This window comes from Drosophila nasuta, chromosome 3, assembly GCF_023558535.2.
Source record: "Drosophila nasuta strain 15112-1781.00 chromosome 3, ASM2355853v1, whole genome shotgun sequence".
NCBI lineage: Eukaryota > Metazoa > Arthropoda > Insecta > Diptera > Drosophilidae > Drosophila > Drosophila nasuta.
In genome coordinates this window covers 7413002-7431852 of record NC_083457.1, presented here as the reverse complement: position 1 = coordinate 7431852, position 18851 = coordinate 7413002, and the positions used below count along the sequence as shown (strand labels likewise).

General features: G+C 36.3%; 1 protein-coding gene across 1 annotated transcript in view; it reads right to left on the bottom strand.

Moving 5' to 3' along the window:
• LOC132792019 (poly(rC)-binding protein 3) overlaps positions 1–18851 on the bottom strand; it is a 116159-nt gene that overhangs the window by 80727 nt on the left and 16581 nt on the right. The gene's annotated exons all lie outside the window — the stretch shown is intronic.

Genomic DNA, 18851 nt, shown 5'->3' with positions numbered 1-18851 from the left:
TTTATTTTTTTTTTTTGGATTTGGCCATGTGTGTAGGAGGCTGGTAGCTTGCTTAAAAGGCGTATACGTGTTTGATTCTGTAAGGTGATTTGAATTGACGCAGAATTAAAATGGTTTTCCAATTTGAAAAGGGTTATGATTGGAGAATGCAGCTCAAAAAACTTGTTGTTGACGCCGCCCAACACAACATTGAGCAATTTCTATAGAAATTGTTTTGTACGTTCTTTTCTGTTTTGTTTTGGTTTTTAATTACGTGTCTATGTTACGTAAAATTGTCGAAGAAAATGCAAAACTAAATGTGTGTACGTGCTTTACCATAATGGGTTTAATTACATTTTATTGTCTTTGGATTTCATTTCAATTTCTATTGCATACTTTTTGGGGCAGCAAGAAATTGCTTTGTTTTAGTTCTAATTCGTTTGCAAAGAAGCTGTTGTTGTTTTTCTTGGAATTCACATATTTTATTTTGAAACTTAAAACAATTTAAGCTTTAAATCCGATTAAAGTGTTTTATGCTCATTCAAATAGAACTAAATAAACTTTAAACTAATTTACTCTGAATTAAGCAAAGCAAACTATATAAATGTTAATAGCAAGGCACAAATTGTCACACTATAGTTAGTAATTTATTTGAGCTGTTTGTTGAGTTGCGATTTCTCCAAAATTACTTTAGAATTTTAACAAACTGAACTGAATAAGTTTGTTAAAGTTCTAAAGTAATTTTTGGAGTAATCGCTGATTGAACTGCAGCGGAAGCAGAGAGTAACCAACGATGATGTCAAATGAAAATTGTCAAAAGTAAAGATTTAAATCAACTTATGAAAGCTTTCAGCTGACAAACACATACACACACACGAACACACAAAGCGAGTGTGTGGTAACATGTCAACATAAACTTATCAGTCGACTTCCGGTGTATGCCACAACAAGACGACAACGAGGCAGGCAGGCATGGTATAAGGGGTGTGATTGTGTGTAGCATTTGCCAGAACGCAGCAAGCAAGGCAAGCAGAGGACAGGCCAGCCAATATCCTGCACAACATGGCAATACAATGCAAACAAACAGGCAACAGAAACTGGCACCTCCTGGCACAACGGCAGGACATGTAAACCAACTAATGAAACTGTCAACTGGCCACACAGCCCACCGTCCACCCAAAGGGGGGTACATTGGCACACTTGGTATTGGTATCGTTTGTTGCCTACTCCTTTCACTTTTCAAATGCGCTTCACACACACACACACATGGATTGCTTGGATATTGTGATTAAGCAACTGACATGTACACACAGGCAACAGGCGGCAATGCAATGCAATGTAAAAAGGAAAAAGAAAAGGAGAATGTTCATTAAAAGACGTCAACACCAAATTGATTGCCCAGCCACAGCATTGGATTAGCACCGAAGGCTTAAAACTTATCAGCTGGGGGCCAGTTTTCAAGCTAACAATAATGAAACGTACCACAGATACCTGGTAGTAGACTAAAGAGAGAGAAGCGAGAGCACCATTGTCCAAATGGAAAATTCAATTTTCACAGACAATAGCTCAAAACAAAACAAAAAATCGAGAAAAGAGAAAAATTAATGGGAAAAACTGGGAATGGTCAGCGAACTGAGCGCTTGTTGGCTGATTGAAAATTGCATTTGAATTTAACTCGCAGATATTTTTAGCATTGTCATAATCGAAATGTGAACGCAGAATCGTTGAGTCAGTTATGAAAATGGGTTTTCCAGCCATTCACATATGTCTATTATGCATAAGCCGCCCAGCACAACACAGCCCAGTCCGCCTTCCTCTTCCTCTCCACCCACCTCCACCCGCCAGCCTCAGTCATAACGGAACAGCTGCTTTTATGCTGTAGTACTCATCCAAAAAGTTCGCATCATGCCCTAACCAAATGGGAGATTGCCCTCAAATGTTAGTCAAGATGAAACGGCACAAAACATTCAACAGACTTTCGATTTCTTTCACGAGAGCATCTTTCTCGCTGTGTCGACAGCTAAACTAATTAGTTTTACTTGAGATAATTGTGCGAAAGTCTTGTGTGTTCTAACAGTCAATATCTGCATGAGCAGTTAATTATCTTAAGTTTTTGGGATAATGGAGAATACAGTCTTATGTTTGTACATATGATCCAATAATTTACTTGTTATCTTTGGATAGATTGTAAATAAAACACTCATAAATAGAAATTCAAGTGAAATATTATATATAATGATAATGAAAAAATATTTTAAAAAAAAGTATTTGTTATTATATAATTATATTATATTATTTTATTGAAATTTTAAGAATAATATTGAAATAAAAGGTTGCTAACTATATCTATCAAGAATACATATTTTGCAAGATTGATACAAAATAAAATATTGTAAAGTAAATTTGAAATTTTTTTTATACCCATTCTAGTTGGTAATAATATAATTCACATCAAGACCTTTCATTTGAATATGATGTTTGATTTAGTAAATATTATTTTTACCTATCTTTGGTAAGTGTTCTGAAAATATAACAGTACATATAAACATTTAATGTTATGATCTAACTTGCTATTAATACGAATTTAGCTAATTTTGTATGCTTTTATGTATTATCTAAGTACATTAAAATTATGCATTTATCACATGAATATTAACTTAGCTTATTTCTTATACTCTCGGAGCTAATTTGGAACATCATTTCCACACAACTATAAAGTAAATCATATGTTATCTTTTGACATGCCGCCTGCATTTGTATATGTGACATTATGTCTGCTTCTCTTTTATTCTCATATCAAGAAGCCTGCATTATTTGTTTGTGTAGTATAAAGAAAGTGTATTTCATTTCCTGTATGCTGCAGTTAAGTAAAAAATAACCGCTCAACCTTTCGCGCATATGGAAATTTATGACAGGTGGCAATGGCTGCCTGGCAGGCAGAAGAAGAGAACAAGAGAAGAAGAGAAGAAGAGGAGCAGGGAAACTGCGAGAGGAAGCAGAAGAAGAAAATACATGGTGAAAGGATGGTGAGTTCTTTGGGGGTCGTTGGCGGCATAACGGATGTGTACGGATATGTTTTGCCGCTTGAGTGAATGTTTGTATATGTGTTTTTATAAAATAAAAGAGTGGCTTTATGTATGTTTACGTATGTCAGTGTGTATGTGTGTGTGTAAGTGTGCAGAAGCAACGAACGGAAGGTGGGCTGGTAACGGGTAACGGGTTTTTTTGTTGGGTGGTTGAATCTGTCAACACGGCACTGACACAAACGTGCCAAAGAGACCCGCCCTACATCTCGCTCCCACATGCTTTGTCTCTCTCTCTCGCTCTCGCTCGTACATGCACACATACAGCGAGAGAGACAAACATCATTTGTTTGCACATGTTTGTTGCATGTGTTTGACGTTAACACGACACAATTAAGTCGCTCAAGTGCGCCTATGCACACACACACACACACACACACACACACAAACACACACACACACACACAAACACATATGCACACGCACAGACTCACACACACATGCATACATATGAATGCCATTATACATTTCAATTTTGAAGTGACATAAGAGCAGGAGTGTGAGAACGAGAGCACGCTAGAACACAGTGCCTGACTGAGCTGCTGTCTAGCTCTCTCTCTCTCTCTCACTCTCACTTGCTCTGCTTGCATACGCTGCGATAAGCGAAAGCGAGAACTTTCTTAATGAAATTTCAATTTATATGCCTGCAAATCCCCATATGCTGAGCGAATTTTGTGATATGTAAATTACATTTACATTTATGAAGTGTTTCTGCATTTTTCATACTCGAATTAGACGCATTGTGCGCTTCTTTTGCTCCATTTTAATTGCGCATATTTTAATTACACGTCTGTGCGAAAGGATAACGTCTAAGCTCCCCTCTTCCCCACCCCTTCAGTGCTCAATGGTGCAGACAATTTTCATAATTTTTTGCACAATTTTTTTTCGTTTTTGCTTTGCTTGTTTGTAAGCCAAAAATTTGTTGTTCTCAAAAGCTTTAAATGGCATTGAAGCGAATGATGAAAAGACTTTCCAGGAAAATGCGGGGGAAAGGAGGTGAGGCTAAGCTGCAGAATCGCAAATGAGCTTGAAATGCAAGTGAAAGTTGCCTTGAGACAGTTGGAAAGACAAGGCTGCTCACGGGTTGTGGTTGGGGGGATGGCTTAAGCAGCAGATGAGCCAACGAACGAACCACTTCGAATCACTTGAGCAGATATCAAGCATTACCCGAGCTTAACATAATCAAGTGGCTTTTGCGAAATATGTTAAATACACTCTATTAATATGCTTTAGTATCTCCTCTGGGCTCGTTAAAACTTGTCATTTGCATTTCATCGCCATCATTTACACAGGTACACAACTTACATATATTTTATATTAACCGTCGAGTGTTTGCTTAGCGAGTCAAAGGACAAGAGTTCAGGGTGCAAAGTGTTACGGAGTTAAATTGAGTTCAAATGGAATTAGGTTAACGTCTCATTAACTGAATTACAATTCTATTAAGGTGCTGAAATTGTCAACCGATGCGCTTATAGAAAGCACTTTTAAGCATGGAATTTTCATAGATCTCGAGTCTTTAGCAGCTACGGATATCAAGCCTTAAAGATTAATATTACACTATTACTTTAAAAATAGGTAGCTTAATATTAAGCTATAATACTGAAAATCATCTGGATGCCGTATGTTCGTTAAAATATACTAAATAAAGATACCAAAAATATTAAAACAAAAAAAGGTGTTTAGTACACCGCTATATTCAAAATATACTATCGAGTAAAAATATACTAGACTGTCAACCAATCGAGTTTTGGTATATATACATTTTTTTTAGTATAAAAACAAGAAACAAGAATGTTTAATCAGAAATTAGTCGGCTTATTAAACTTTAAAAGTTTTTATTTGAAAAATATATATGAGAAGTAAAATAGAACTGAATATAATATAATTAATCTATCTTAAGTTTGCTGCTCTCTTCATTAATAAAATTCAGTAATCCATTGCATATTTTTTTGCTGCACGAAAAAAAATAGCTACAACCAAACTGCTAATGACAGACACAGTTAAAGCTAAATTGAAATGCCCAAAAGCATCAATGCTCGGAAAAAATATTACTTGAACAGCATTCGAGTTCTTATCGGTCGTATTCCATGAATGCTTCGCAACTTTATGGGCGGAAATGGTAAAGCTTAGCAATTAGCAACCATTGCTGAACATACATTGTCATTTGAAGTCACATTTTCTGCACACAATTCTAATTAGCAACTCATTAGCCAGTCAGCAAATGCGACGCAATGTCGTGCTAAATACTAGACTATAGCATGGGTAAAGTGCAGGCTAATGTGGCACGTGGATTGACGCTTATCACAAAACTGCAGGCAACCTCACAGCTCTTCTTCCTACTCACATTGCATATGCCAGAGAATATACGACGAGCATTCAGAGGCACATTTTATTGTTTGGCAGCGCATATGAAATAAAAGTCATGGGTGAGGAATTGCCAGAGTTGCAAACAAAAAAAAAACAAAAACAAAAAAGAAGAAATAATGACATTCAGTGGCATTGTCATGCCAATGAATCAATGTATCAATGACTGCAGCAAAGTGAGCAGAGGGAGAGTGAGAGGAAGAGTGAGAGACAGAGCAGAGAACACTCAGAAGCGTCACTTGCTGCTGAGCCCCTGGTTATCGGATAATGTGGCTAAGAATGGCAAATGGTCAATGGGTATATGCAAATGGTGAACGAAGGGGGGCGGAGGGAAGACGAAGGTTGTTAACTGCACGTCTGCAATTTCCAATTATCGATAAATAAGTGAAGTGAAGAGTTGGCAAACTGTTCATTGTTTCTCGGCTTGTTGCCCCGTCATATAAAACTCATAAAATCAGCAGCTGTGCATCGTTGGCCAAGCAAATTAAAAAGAGAAATAAAATAAGAAATGGGAAACTATCCAGCAGATAGTGAAGATTAAACACTCTTACGATTTCAGCAAGATTTTTATGCGAATGTCGATCGAAACTTTTAATTGCAATGAATTCAACTTTAGTTTAAAATACATAAAAAGTGATTTTCTTTTATAAAGATGCTAAGAAATGGAAGTATATTTTTGAAGTATTAAATTTTGTTTAAAGCTTTATAAAATTAGATTTCATAATTCAATTTTTATAATTTCTATTTTATTTTGTTATAGACAAGCAAGAAAACAGAAGATTTTTAAGCAAACATTTCTATAAACGCATTCAAAGAGTAGTAAACATTCGAGCTAAATATATTTTATATATTCTATTTTATTTAATTATGAACGAAAATTAAAAGATTATAAACCAACTTTTTAAGAAAAGTTGGATCATTAAATTGCCAAAATTAAGTTCTTCAGACAATTAATACAAAATTCAATTTATAAAAATGAAATAAAACTACGCAAATAATGTGTACCTTACATGTAATTGAATTCAGTTAAAGTTTTACAATAATTTGATGGCAAATTTCCGATATGCGAAAACTTTCTAACCCCATCATCAATATCAATATCGATGAGAGTTCATTAGCTGCATACACTACCACTTGACATTACAAGCTGTATGACAAAGTTGATTGTGTCCTTTAGCCAGGATGTATTTGAAACCAAAAAAAAAAACAATGAAAAAAACGAACTGTTCGCTGCCGAACGAGTTGGAAAAAGTGAGCAGGACATTCTGGACGTGGACACAGGACATTGCCAAGTTGATAAACAAAGGCACAAACTTGGTCTGGGCGTCGTGTAGTTGTCCAGTCCGCTTCGCTCTGATGTGTAAAGTAGTCTGAGGTCCGAGGTTTGCACATGAGCAGACGTTTTAATTTTATCGAACGGATGACAGGCAGGACTCGAGGACAACAGGAGAACTGGACAGGCAAGCAGGCAGGCGGTGAACGGTTCCTCACAATTGAGCACGCTTCACAGCGCAAATAAGTTCAGTTTGCCAGAGTCTCCCCACACACACACACACACATATATATATACACACACACTCTTCGTGCACATTACTCATTCGACCCATTGATAAACTGTATTAAAAATGGCAAAAGGACACGACCAGTTTCACATGCGCCAAAGCAAGCGCATTTCACAAGCCGATGCTCTTTAATTTAAATATGTTTCAATGCACAAAGCCAAATTAAAATGTATTTATAAAGTGCTCCAATGAGTGTGTGTGTGTGTGTGTGTGTGAGTGTGTTTGTCCTTTGCATACATGTGAGCAACCCCTTTTAATGGCTATTTTTATAAATATGGATTACCTTGCAAACAAATCCTCTAATAAGGATATGCCCGCTTAGCCTTTTTTGTGCACTTGCTTCATTTACTACATCACAACAACAACAACGTCGACAGTGACGACAGCAACATTGTCATATATTTTCATTTGTCACACGCTAAAAGTGTAAACCACAGCAGCTGCCACAGCTTTAAGGACGACCGAAAGGACGCGGGGTAATTATGAAAAGTGCCGTCAGAATCGCTGAAGGGGATGAAAACAGATCAGGCTCTGGGTTGATGGGTTTTCGCGGTTCCAACAGTGTGAAGTTCTGGTTAAGAAAATTAACCAACAGAAAGAGAAAGTTTAGCTACAGATACGAGTACACATGCTTTACTGTACATGAAGACGAAAGCACATCCGCATTTCCCCCTCTGAAACTCAATAACAATTAGAACTTTGAAGTTTCATTGAGCCTAAGGAGCATTCAACTGAATACAATTAGTGTACAAGACACTTCAAACTTGCTTCTCACAGATAATACAATAAATCTTGGGAATAATCAGAGCATCAATTCAACCAGAAAGTGCTTATCTAGGAAATGCCCTAAACCAATAACTTGGTAAAGACTTTAAATTAATGTTCTGTATTTCATTATCAATGTAATTGTTATTGAATTGAATTTAATTGAATATTATGCAAACTTCTATTAAATATTAAAGGAGCACAAGACAGTACATAATAATACAATATTTATACAATAACATATTAGATTTGTATTTGAAAAAAGAAATTTGTGTGGTATTGTAAAACTAGTATGTTATCTTAAATGAATATGAATATAAATATTAGATATTAATATTACGAAACTAGTGCCAACAGGGGAAAAAAGATAATTAAAAATATCTATTGAAGAATATGTTACATTAATTTCATACCAAACATTAAAAATAAAGCATTCTAAATGTAGATTTATTTTCTTTCTTATTCCTTTATTAAAATTAAATTTCAACCTAATTTTGTAAATAAATATATTTGACAGTACTTTATTTCTATTAATCAATTTCATCCAATTTAAAAACCACAATATTTAAAATGTCATCATCTCTTCCCAATAAGTATAAAAAAGTTCATGAATTTATGACGATTACTCAATATTAAAGAGAACAAGTAAGAAAGCTACAGTCGAGTGTTCTCGACTGTAAGATACCCGCTACCCATTTTGAATAAAACCAATGTATATTGCAGTATTATTCTCAAAAATACCGAATATACTGAAAAATACTAAAAATATACCAAATGTTATATGTGGTATATCAATATAGTACCGAATTCAAAATATACCATAGACGGATCATTATACCAGATTGTCAGCCCATACAAAAGTATTTCTTTAATATCTTCGACAATTTTTATCTGATCGCAACCACATTTTCAGGAATCATAACTACTATAGTTATTATTATATACCAAAATTCGCAACTCTAGCTTTAAAATTACGCTTGTTATTCGATTTTTTTGATTTGCGGGGGTGGAAGTGGGCGTGGAAAAAATTTGAAACAAACTTGATCTGCGTGCAAACATAACAAATGCTGTCGAAAAAATTATAGCTCTATCTCTTATAGTCTCTGAGATCTAGGTGTTCATACGGACAGACGGACAGACACACAGACACACAGACGGACATGGCTAAATCGTCTCGGCTGTTGACGCTGATCAAGAATATATATACTTTATAGGGTGGGAGATGCCTCCTTCTACCTGTTACATACATTTCCTGCCGGCACAAAGTTATAATAACCCTCTACCCTATGGGTAGCGGGTATAAAAACTTCTCCATATTCCAATCCATTTAGTAAATTTGATTAAATTTATAAATAATCTGCAAAATTGCAATGAATATAAAAACGTTCATTAATTTGCTTAAGTATAAATAGAATGAACTTCTGCGTATTTCAATCCTTTTAAAATTTCCTTGAATTTGTAATAAAGGGCACATCGACGAGTCTCAATTCAATGTGGCACACAAATGAACAATCCCCATGGCCAGACGACTGAAAGTCTGCTGACAATACAATAAAAGCGCTGCCGTATCGATAAGTCCAACTGAGAACTTCAATTAGCGCAGTTAACCAGCAAAAGTAGCCACAATTAGCACAAAATAAAGGATGCTGCTGCTTCACACAGCGAACACCGAACACACATTGAATGGCTCACTTAAAGCCAGTCAGAGCAACGCAATCTGCAATTCCGAAGTGACTAAGGCCGATAACGATGATGATAATGATGATGACGATGATGATGATGATGTTGACGCACTGTGGATAAACACAGCTGTGAATTGAAGAGAAGACGGGAGAAAGGGCGAAGCAGCAGGCGACAGCAATCAAAATGGAGCGACCAAAACCGGAGGTTAACACATTTTCCAGTTTGCTCAACCTCATAATCAGCAAAAATGCCAGCAGAGTGAACTCCATATCCCTACCCCAAAAAAAAACCCTTAGCCCCCCTCCGCATCCCCCACCGAAATACAAACGCAGCGCCAGTCCAGTTACAGTCACAGTCACAGAGAGTTTCAGTTCCCAGTTTGACTCGTTTTTCCTACCGAAAAGCTCTCTTGGTCGCTGTGTTGAGACGTGTAAAGCAGCCGCAGAGCTCCCAATTACAGCAACAACACGAAGAGGGGCAGCGAGTGGAGGAAGGAAGAAGAGGAAGAACCTCAGTGGCAGTAACGCCCAGCAAACAGCTTCATGGCCGTTTAGGTTAATTTCCCTTTGATGATGATGATGGCATGTTTTGCGCGACCATTCAGGCATGCAATGGACTTGCTCACTCTCCAGTTCCAGCTACAGCTACAGCTCCCGTTCACAGGGCACCAAGTGGGCGTGGCATGGCACACACACACACACCGCCCACACGCCGAGAGTAAATGAATGCGCTTCGCGCTGTGTGCGCTTCAATAGTTTTCAAACCAAACTTCTCCGAACCCTCCGCCTTCCTTCTTCCTCCATCTTTTAACGCCAACTGCATACTCTGAGCGAAGGAAATGAGCTGGTATAAGTCGAGCATGTCTCGAAAACTGGGTAAACTTTTGGGCATGCAAAGCAAACTTCAGTTCTCTTTCTCCCTCTCTTTCTCTCTGGCAATCTCAATATTTATGCTCAAAATAAAATGTAGAATAAAAATAAAGAAAAAATTGAGCTGCGTTTTAGTAATCATGCTTACATTTCCTTAACTCGACTCGGTTTTTTTTTTTAAATAATATATTTGTATGTATATCAGCATTTACTTTTTGCTGCCTAGGTAATTTGCTTGCCGCTAGACGACCGACGTCCGACATCCGTCGACCGCCTCAGTAAAAAGGCAAATTCAGCGAGAAAAATTGAATTAGAGTCGGAATTTAAATAGAGAAAGAAAAGGCCCAGCTGAAAGAAAAAAGCAGCAGTTCGGTTGCCTCTTTGGTGGTTTTTTCCTTCTTATTTTTATTTGCGTCTTGTTTAGCTAGCTGTATTATGATGTTTTCTTTTTAATGATTGCCAACGCAGCTCAAGCGAAAATAAAGCTGAATTAAATACGATTGCCATTTGCTTGAGGTATTTTTTTTTTGTTTGCTGCCGCCTAAAAGCACGCTTTGAAATTATTTCATTAAAGAAATATGCTGCTGACAAAGAACCCTTTCCCAGATTTAATTTGTAGTTAAAGCAAGCCTCAGTCAAGGAGTGTTTAATAATATTGAAAATAAATTGAAGAAATAGTTAAGGTATATATTATTTTGATAAACTTAGAAGATGGATTTGCATTTATTTCTTCGAGTAGTTTTATTATTTTGCAGGTGGAAATTGTAATCATAGTTTCACAGATTATATGTGGTATTTACTTAATAATTATTTTATTTTATTATATTATTTATTTATAAAATTAAAAAATGACTATTTTAGATATATTTTTTCTCATAAAGCACACACTTTGTTGAGTTTTTTTTTTGGTTAAACTACAAAACTATACATAACTCGACAAGCAACTTCAATCAACATAAAAACATTGCGCTTTCAGTTTTATTAGGTATTGTGAAATAAAATACTAAAGGTATATTTAAAGCACTGTATTTAGTATGACATATATTAAATTCTGACATGTTTAGAGTTCAAGGATATATTTATTTAATTAATTGGAATAATCAAACATTAAAAGCTTAGTGATACTTTTGTGTTGCAATAACATTTAATTTATTTATTTGAATTTAATTGTAATTTTAATTTGAAATATGCTCTTAAATATATACAAATACAAATTAGAATAATCTTTATTTATTTTTATAAGAAACCAATTATAAATGAATATATTCTTGTACTTAATTAACAATAAAATATTAGACTATCAACAAAATGAAATATTATTATCATTGTTTTGCTAAAACTTGAAGTCACAAAGTGATTGATAGACAGGACTTACACATTTAATATCTTTTACGCCTTTCAATCAAAAATACAATATTGCAAATTAGAGTTGAAAACCGATGTAGACAGACAGAGAGAGACACACAAAAACAAACGCATAACATACACTTAGGCAGACATAACTGTAAAATCTCATTTTCTGCTAAGTGAAGCCAAAGAAACCAGTTTCAGAAATAAACATGTGCAAGTCTATCTCTTATGAGTTACCTGAGCTAAAGCCCAGGCCAAAAATTTGTTCAGCCCCAAAGCACTTTATGATTACAGCGCATCATCAAACTCAATTTAGATCCCCCCTCTCCGCACAGCGACAGCGACAGCATCCCCGCTAAAATACACACACACACACACAGCAGAGGAGAGGAGAGAGAGACAGAGAAACCACTTTACGCCACACTGATATCGTCTAAAATCTCCACTGCGGAAATATTGAAATCTAAAAAGCAAATAATTTAATTCGCTTAAACTTTCGTACGAAACGAGGCGGCTGGCTGCCCAAAAGGGGGATGGTGGGAGGAATGAAGAATGGGAAATGGAGAAGCAAAAGACGAAGTAGACACATAGACAAACGCCGCTGTCGGCTCACATCCGGGCAGGCAGGAAGATGGTGAATGGCGAATACTGAATGGGGGACGGGACAAAACCGGGAACTTGTGTGGCAGGACGTGCGCTGCCGCTGCCGCTGTTGCTGCTGTTGCTGTAGCCGCCATCAAATTTGAATTCAGCGTTGTTAAATGGCGTGGCGAGAAGGGGAGAGTGGCGGGAGATGGGGCTGCTGCCGCTGCTGCACTGGTCTGGGCCTGTCACGCATTACCAACCACTCGAAAAGCCAAACCAAGCCAAGCCAAGCCGAGACCGAGACCGAGACCGAGGCCGACACTCGACACTCGGCGTTTTTAGCGCAAGCTGTCACAAGGCTCGGCATAAACGCACGACGCGTACACTCAAAAAAAAAAATATTCTTAAATCAAGTCTTTTTCGGTCTACCTTTCTTTTAGAACAATTTATTCTTATATTTTCTGATGTTTTCTAAAAAATATAAACTATCCTTATAATTAAAGCTCAAATCAAGAATTAACTATATACCAAGCTTCATTCTGATCATTGTTTGATTCATATATTAAGAAAACTTCGCAATCTATCAAAATTTTAATAAATTGTAATTGTAAATGAATGAATGAGCGAATGTTATAATTCCTTCCCTATTAAAATTGATCTTAAAGTCTGGTGCTGCCATTGAAAGCAAATATTCTGTGATAAACGCGGAAATAATAGTAATAAATAAAAAAAAAAATGCAACATTTTTTTATTTTCATAACATTTTTTTTTTTTCATTTAAGAACATATCGTTCTTACAATAATTCCAAAACTTGTTTAAAATGTTAGAAAAATTCTTAAACCAATACTTTTAAGAAGGTTGAAATTCGTTTCTATCAAAAATTTTCACTCTCGTTAAATTCTGCAATTTCTCAATAACAAATAGACCTTGATTTTTCTCTCAGTGTACAGAGCAGGCTGTGAGAATAGAGGTAGTAGTCGGTTCCCGGACAGGGACAGCAAAGCACACACACAGCAGCAGCAGCAAAAGCGACATCAGCATGTCTCCGTATCCTTGTCCCGTGTCTCTGCTGTCTCATTTGCTTTCAATTTTTATTTGCCGTGTTACAAGCGAGAACAACAACAACAACAACAACAGCAGCAGAAGCAGCGGCAACGGCAACGGCAACAAAGTTGAAGTTGCCGTGAGGCATTTGACGCGTCGCCATCGCAAGCTTCCTAAATGTTTTTTTGCGTGGCATTGAGAGACGGCGAATAGCGGACGCGTCAAGGAAGTGGAAGACGAGGGCACAGTCTGTGGCTGCGGCATTGTTAGCACTTTTTGGACAGGAGGCGGCGACGATGGCAGTGGCGGCTGCTGTGGCACAGCTTCACTTGAGCAGATAATTTTCACTGTTGTGTTGATAATGATGATGTGCAAATTTCATAGGTTTGGCTTTTTTCATTTCTTTTTTGTAAGCACATACCCTGCACACATAAAGTCAAAGAAGCAGGCATTTTGCTATCCCAAAGGGATTGAATTTGTTGGAGCATAAGATTTGAGATTTAGTTAATTTATGTTGTTTTATATGAATACTATTATATAGTTTAAGTTTACTGCTACATATTTGCCAGATATTTAAAATATAATATTAAATAAGAAGTCTAAGAAAAAATAAACTTGAACATTAAGTAAGATTTCTTAGGCGATGGGAAGAAATTATGATTTATATATCTTAAATGTTAAATTTGTATTAAGAATAAGCTGATATTTTAATACATTACAATTTCGAAATTGTTTTTCCAAATAATGCATAATTCAAAAGTGGGCAATGATCTTATTTATTTCTGTATGATTCTTTACGAAATTCTATTGTCTAAATATTATCTCATTTCTATACCTCAGCGAAGAACAAATTTAATACAATTATTCTCAGCAATAAAATTACAGAATATCTTAAAGTCTCCCAATCAATTGTTGGTCAGTTTTTTTGTTGTCAAAGTACGCGAGACGTGTGCAAATTTATATTTTTTTAACATAGTTGGTCCATGACATTCCTGGCTTAGGTATTCTCAAAGTGGGCAATTAAAAATCGTCAAAGTTTATGAAGGTTCTTAAGTCACGAAGGTGTGTGTGTGTGTGGCTGTGAGTGTGGTCATGAATAGCAAAGTAGGTCGCTGAACAGATTTACAGTAGCAGCATTTTTTTTATGGACATTTCGCTATGTAAATGTCGTGTGAAGCGATGTGAAAATACTAGGATATATTCAGGAGCTTATAAAAATGAAGCTTAAGTAGGCTTATAAATACGCATTCTACGGGATTTGCGGTCATATCTCAAGTATAATAGAAAAATTGCATTTCACGGAATTGTGACTTAGGGCAAATAATACTAAAGAAAACGAAACTAATGTTAAAGAAGGTAAAACAATAATGAATAATAATACATTTACACAGAATGAAAGATCAAAGTAATTTAAGACAGTACTCCATAATAATAATAATTAAATTAATACAGAATTGAGAAAAATTACGGAGATTGAAGCAAGGTAAATTAAAGACAATACCCGACATCACTTTAATGTTTTACATTTAATTGAAAAGCAAATTGAAATTGTAAAGTGTAAAATGTAAAAGTTGCCTGTTGATTGCACATAACACAATGAACAACCCTCGTTAAATGCTTGTGTATACTAATAGTATAATATCGTTTTCTGTCATCTTGACTTTACGATTTGCCTATTCAAATTTCCTTGACGCTGACAGCAGCTGACATTTTCTGTCGCTTCAAAAATTGTTCACACCACCCAGTCTGTGTCCAGAACTCCTATATAGAGTCGTATATATGTATAGTATGTATGTATATAACATAGTAGTGTCTGGCATCCTTCCGCCAGCTGAAAGCTGTTTACATACCATCACGACTGTGGAGTGGGAACGATGGGCAGGATGCCCAAATTTTATGCCCCAAGCTAAGCGATGGCCACCACTTGCTGCATTTCAAATCAGTTTAGTTTGCATGTCCTTTGGCGCATAACAAAAAGAAATTGAATTTGGGTTTGGGCTTGAGCTTGAGCTTCGGCTTGGGTTTGTTGGCGAAGACACTTTGAAGTCCCATTTTACATGGCCAACACAAACAAAACACACACACACACACACAAAATGTAAAACAAAAATAAAACGAAAACGAAACGAATCGAAAATAACAGGATACTCTAAAGACGTTTAAGGACACCTATCCAATTGGTATCCCTATCGATTTGCTATTGCCTCAGATTTCCGACTTTCTACATTTGATTGACTCAACTAACTGACTGACTTCGTCTTTGTTGTGTTTGTGTTTGTTGTTCTTGTTCTTGTTTTTATTCGTTCCTTGGCTACTGATTGACTGATTGCCAGAGTTCTTTCGCTCTCATCTCTCATCTGTCTGTCTGTCTGTCTGAGTTTCTCTGTTTTCTGTCTGGCTGTCAAGTTCCGACCATTTTCCTTTCCTCTGACAAACGCAATACAAACAACAATTTGCTTTTTTTCACACCGAGCCAGTTCGCTGGCCAAGTTAAAAGCTTTCGTGATAATCACAGTTAAATGTCAATTTTAATCTAGAATACACAACTAAATGGGTCATCGCAATGGCATCACTTAAAGCGACAATCTGTCACATAGGAAATGTGTTAAGCTGCAGGATTATACAATGTTATTTAATTTTAGTATAAACTTTATTCCAAACTTGTACGAAAAATGTATTCTCGAATGAGTGATTGATAATCATTAAATAATGGAGAAAAAAACTACAGTCGAGTGTTTTCAATAAAAGACAAGTAAGAAAGCTACATTCGAGTGTACTCGACTGTGAGATACCCGCTACCCATTTTGAATAAAAGAAATATATTTTGCGGTATTTTCTCAAAATATACCAAGTATACTGCAAAAATACTAAAATAATATACCGAATGGTATAATTGGTATATCGACATAGTACCGTAATCCAAATATACCATAGACGGCACAATATACCAGATTGGCAGCCAAAGCAACTAAGACCTCTAGTAAGTAGGCGTTTTTGCCCATACAAAAGTATTTCTTTAATGACTTCGACAATTTTTATCTGATCGCAACCAAATTTTCAGAAATCATAAATACTATAGTTATTATTGTATATACCAAAATTCGGAACTATAGCTTTAAAATTACGCTTGTTATTCGATTTTTTTAATTTGCGGGGGCGGAAGTGGGCGTGGCAAAAATTTAATACAAACTTGATCTGCGTGCAAACATAACAAATGCTGTCGGAAAAAAAATATAGCTCTATCTCTTATAGTCTCTGAGATCTAAGTGTTCATACGGACGGACGGACAGACACACAGACACACAGACGGACAGACGGACATGGCTATATCGTCTCGGCTGTTGACGCTGATCAAGAATATATATACTTTATAGGGTCGGAGATGCCTCCTTCTACCTGTTACATACATTTCCTGCCGGCACAAAGTTATAATACCCTTCTACCCTATGGGTAGCGGGTATAAAAATAAGGTATTATTCTTCAAATAAACGCAATAAATATATTGAAAACTAATTAAAGTATACCAAAATCTACATTTAATTTATCAGTATATTACGACATTCAAAATATACTATAGGGTACTAAATATACCAAATTATCAATCAAAGTAGCTTAGACTCTATTGCAGCAGCTGTTTTTATTATTACAATTATTTCTTATTTTTATTTGATTTCCTATAGGACCAAAATTATAACACTCTTTTACCCTACCTAATAGCGGTAAAAGTTATAGCAAGAGTATCAAGTGAACTTATTTTTTGCTTCCATTTTTATTTGATCACCCAAATTAATTTCAATTTCCATTCTTAAGTATTCCCGTTTCATTCGCTACTCTTAACTGTTGTTTCCATTCTTAAGTCATTTCAACTTCAAAGCCAAGTTTGTTTGTTGCATACGACAACAAACACTCTCATTACTCATTTAAAGTGCGCTTAAGTTCACTTATTGTTTTTTGCCGGCTCCCAGGAGTCCAAAATACGCCCTCGACTAAATTGAAAAAAGAAATTTTCGTTTTTTTTTTTGTTTAATTTTACATGACTTTGGCGCTATCTCGTTCTCGCTCTCGCTCGCGCTCGCGCTCTTGGGAGCGTGCGCTTAATATGCAAATTACTTCGTTTCTAATTAAAATAACTGTGCACTGCTTTTGGTTTTTGGCTCGTTTCGAAAACACATTTTTGGCTGACTTTGTGTGTCTGCTGCTGCGCCAACATCCCCCGCCTCCGCCCCGCACCCGCTCAATCCCCTAATCACCCCCAGTACAGACATGGCGCGTTATTCATGTTCTAGTCTCTTACATCGCGCAAACACATACGCGAAGAGCAGAGGACGCAGAGCACTACCTGACGGCGAGCTGGGGTTATGAAGTCTGGGGCTCTTTGGGGCTTTAGCTTTGGGATCTATTAGCGCTAACATTGCAGCTGCCGCCTGCCAAATCCTCTATTCCCTCCTCCCACTGCACTGCCACGCCCCCTTGACATTTTGTCCTGAGTAACATCTTTGCCACAAAGGTGTGTGGCGTACACATTTTTTTTTTGGGTCTGTCGCGCGCGCGTTTTAAATTACAAAATATTTTCCGTTAGAGTTGCTTTTGGTTGGCGATATGCGGCAATTATAAAGGGCTATGCACAGTTTTTGGTAGTACGACTACATGCCACAAGCGGGGCGGGGTAGGTCGGCTCGGAAGGGGGGGAAGGGATGGGCATCAAATTTAAGCAGCGTTCTGATTATTTTCATTTCTGTTTTTTTTTTGTGTGTGTTGTCTGCCAAATTCTCTACAAGGCTGCGCTTTAATGAGGTTGTAATGAGTTTGGGCCACGGGTGTTGCCAGTTTGTCAGCTGCGCGTGGGAAGCGCGTGTAATTGTGATGAGGATTAAGAGCTCATTATGTACGAGAACAGAAGGATATTAGTAATATAAAGGCGCTCAACTGAAGCACTTTAGCATAATTGCAAATGGGTAACAGTTTATACTTATTTAAAAAGGCATAATATTTAAAGTGATAGACACATATTCCATTCGACAAATATTGAGAGAAAATTAAATGAATGTAGCATAAGGTTATAAAAATAGAAAAAATGCATAATAATAAAGATGGTCACAGATGGACAAAAAATTGACAAATAGCTAAATATAAAAAATACATTCAAAATACTTATTAAAGTTATAGAAAATTGATTCAATCTCATTTCGCGGTGCCATAACACACAAAAACAAATGAAGAATTCGTACCATAATATAATATCACAAGGACTAGAAAAAATCCCATTAGAAGCAAGGCAACTATTTAAGATTACATTATTCTTAGGGAAATCGCTTCCGCTCAATTACACCTCAATTTTATTTCGCGGTGCCAAAACTCATTTCAGCTTCACAAATCTAGGGCTAAACAATTCAATTCTAATGAATAATTCGTACCATAATATCACAGTTTAAAATGCATATCAAAGAACCTCATATTTAATACTTATTTATTAGAGCCCTGAAGTGTATGCAACAAATAAAAAGTGGTTGCAAAACTTTGAAATACGTCTGATAACAAAACACAAACACATATTGTATATTCTTTC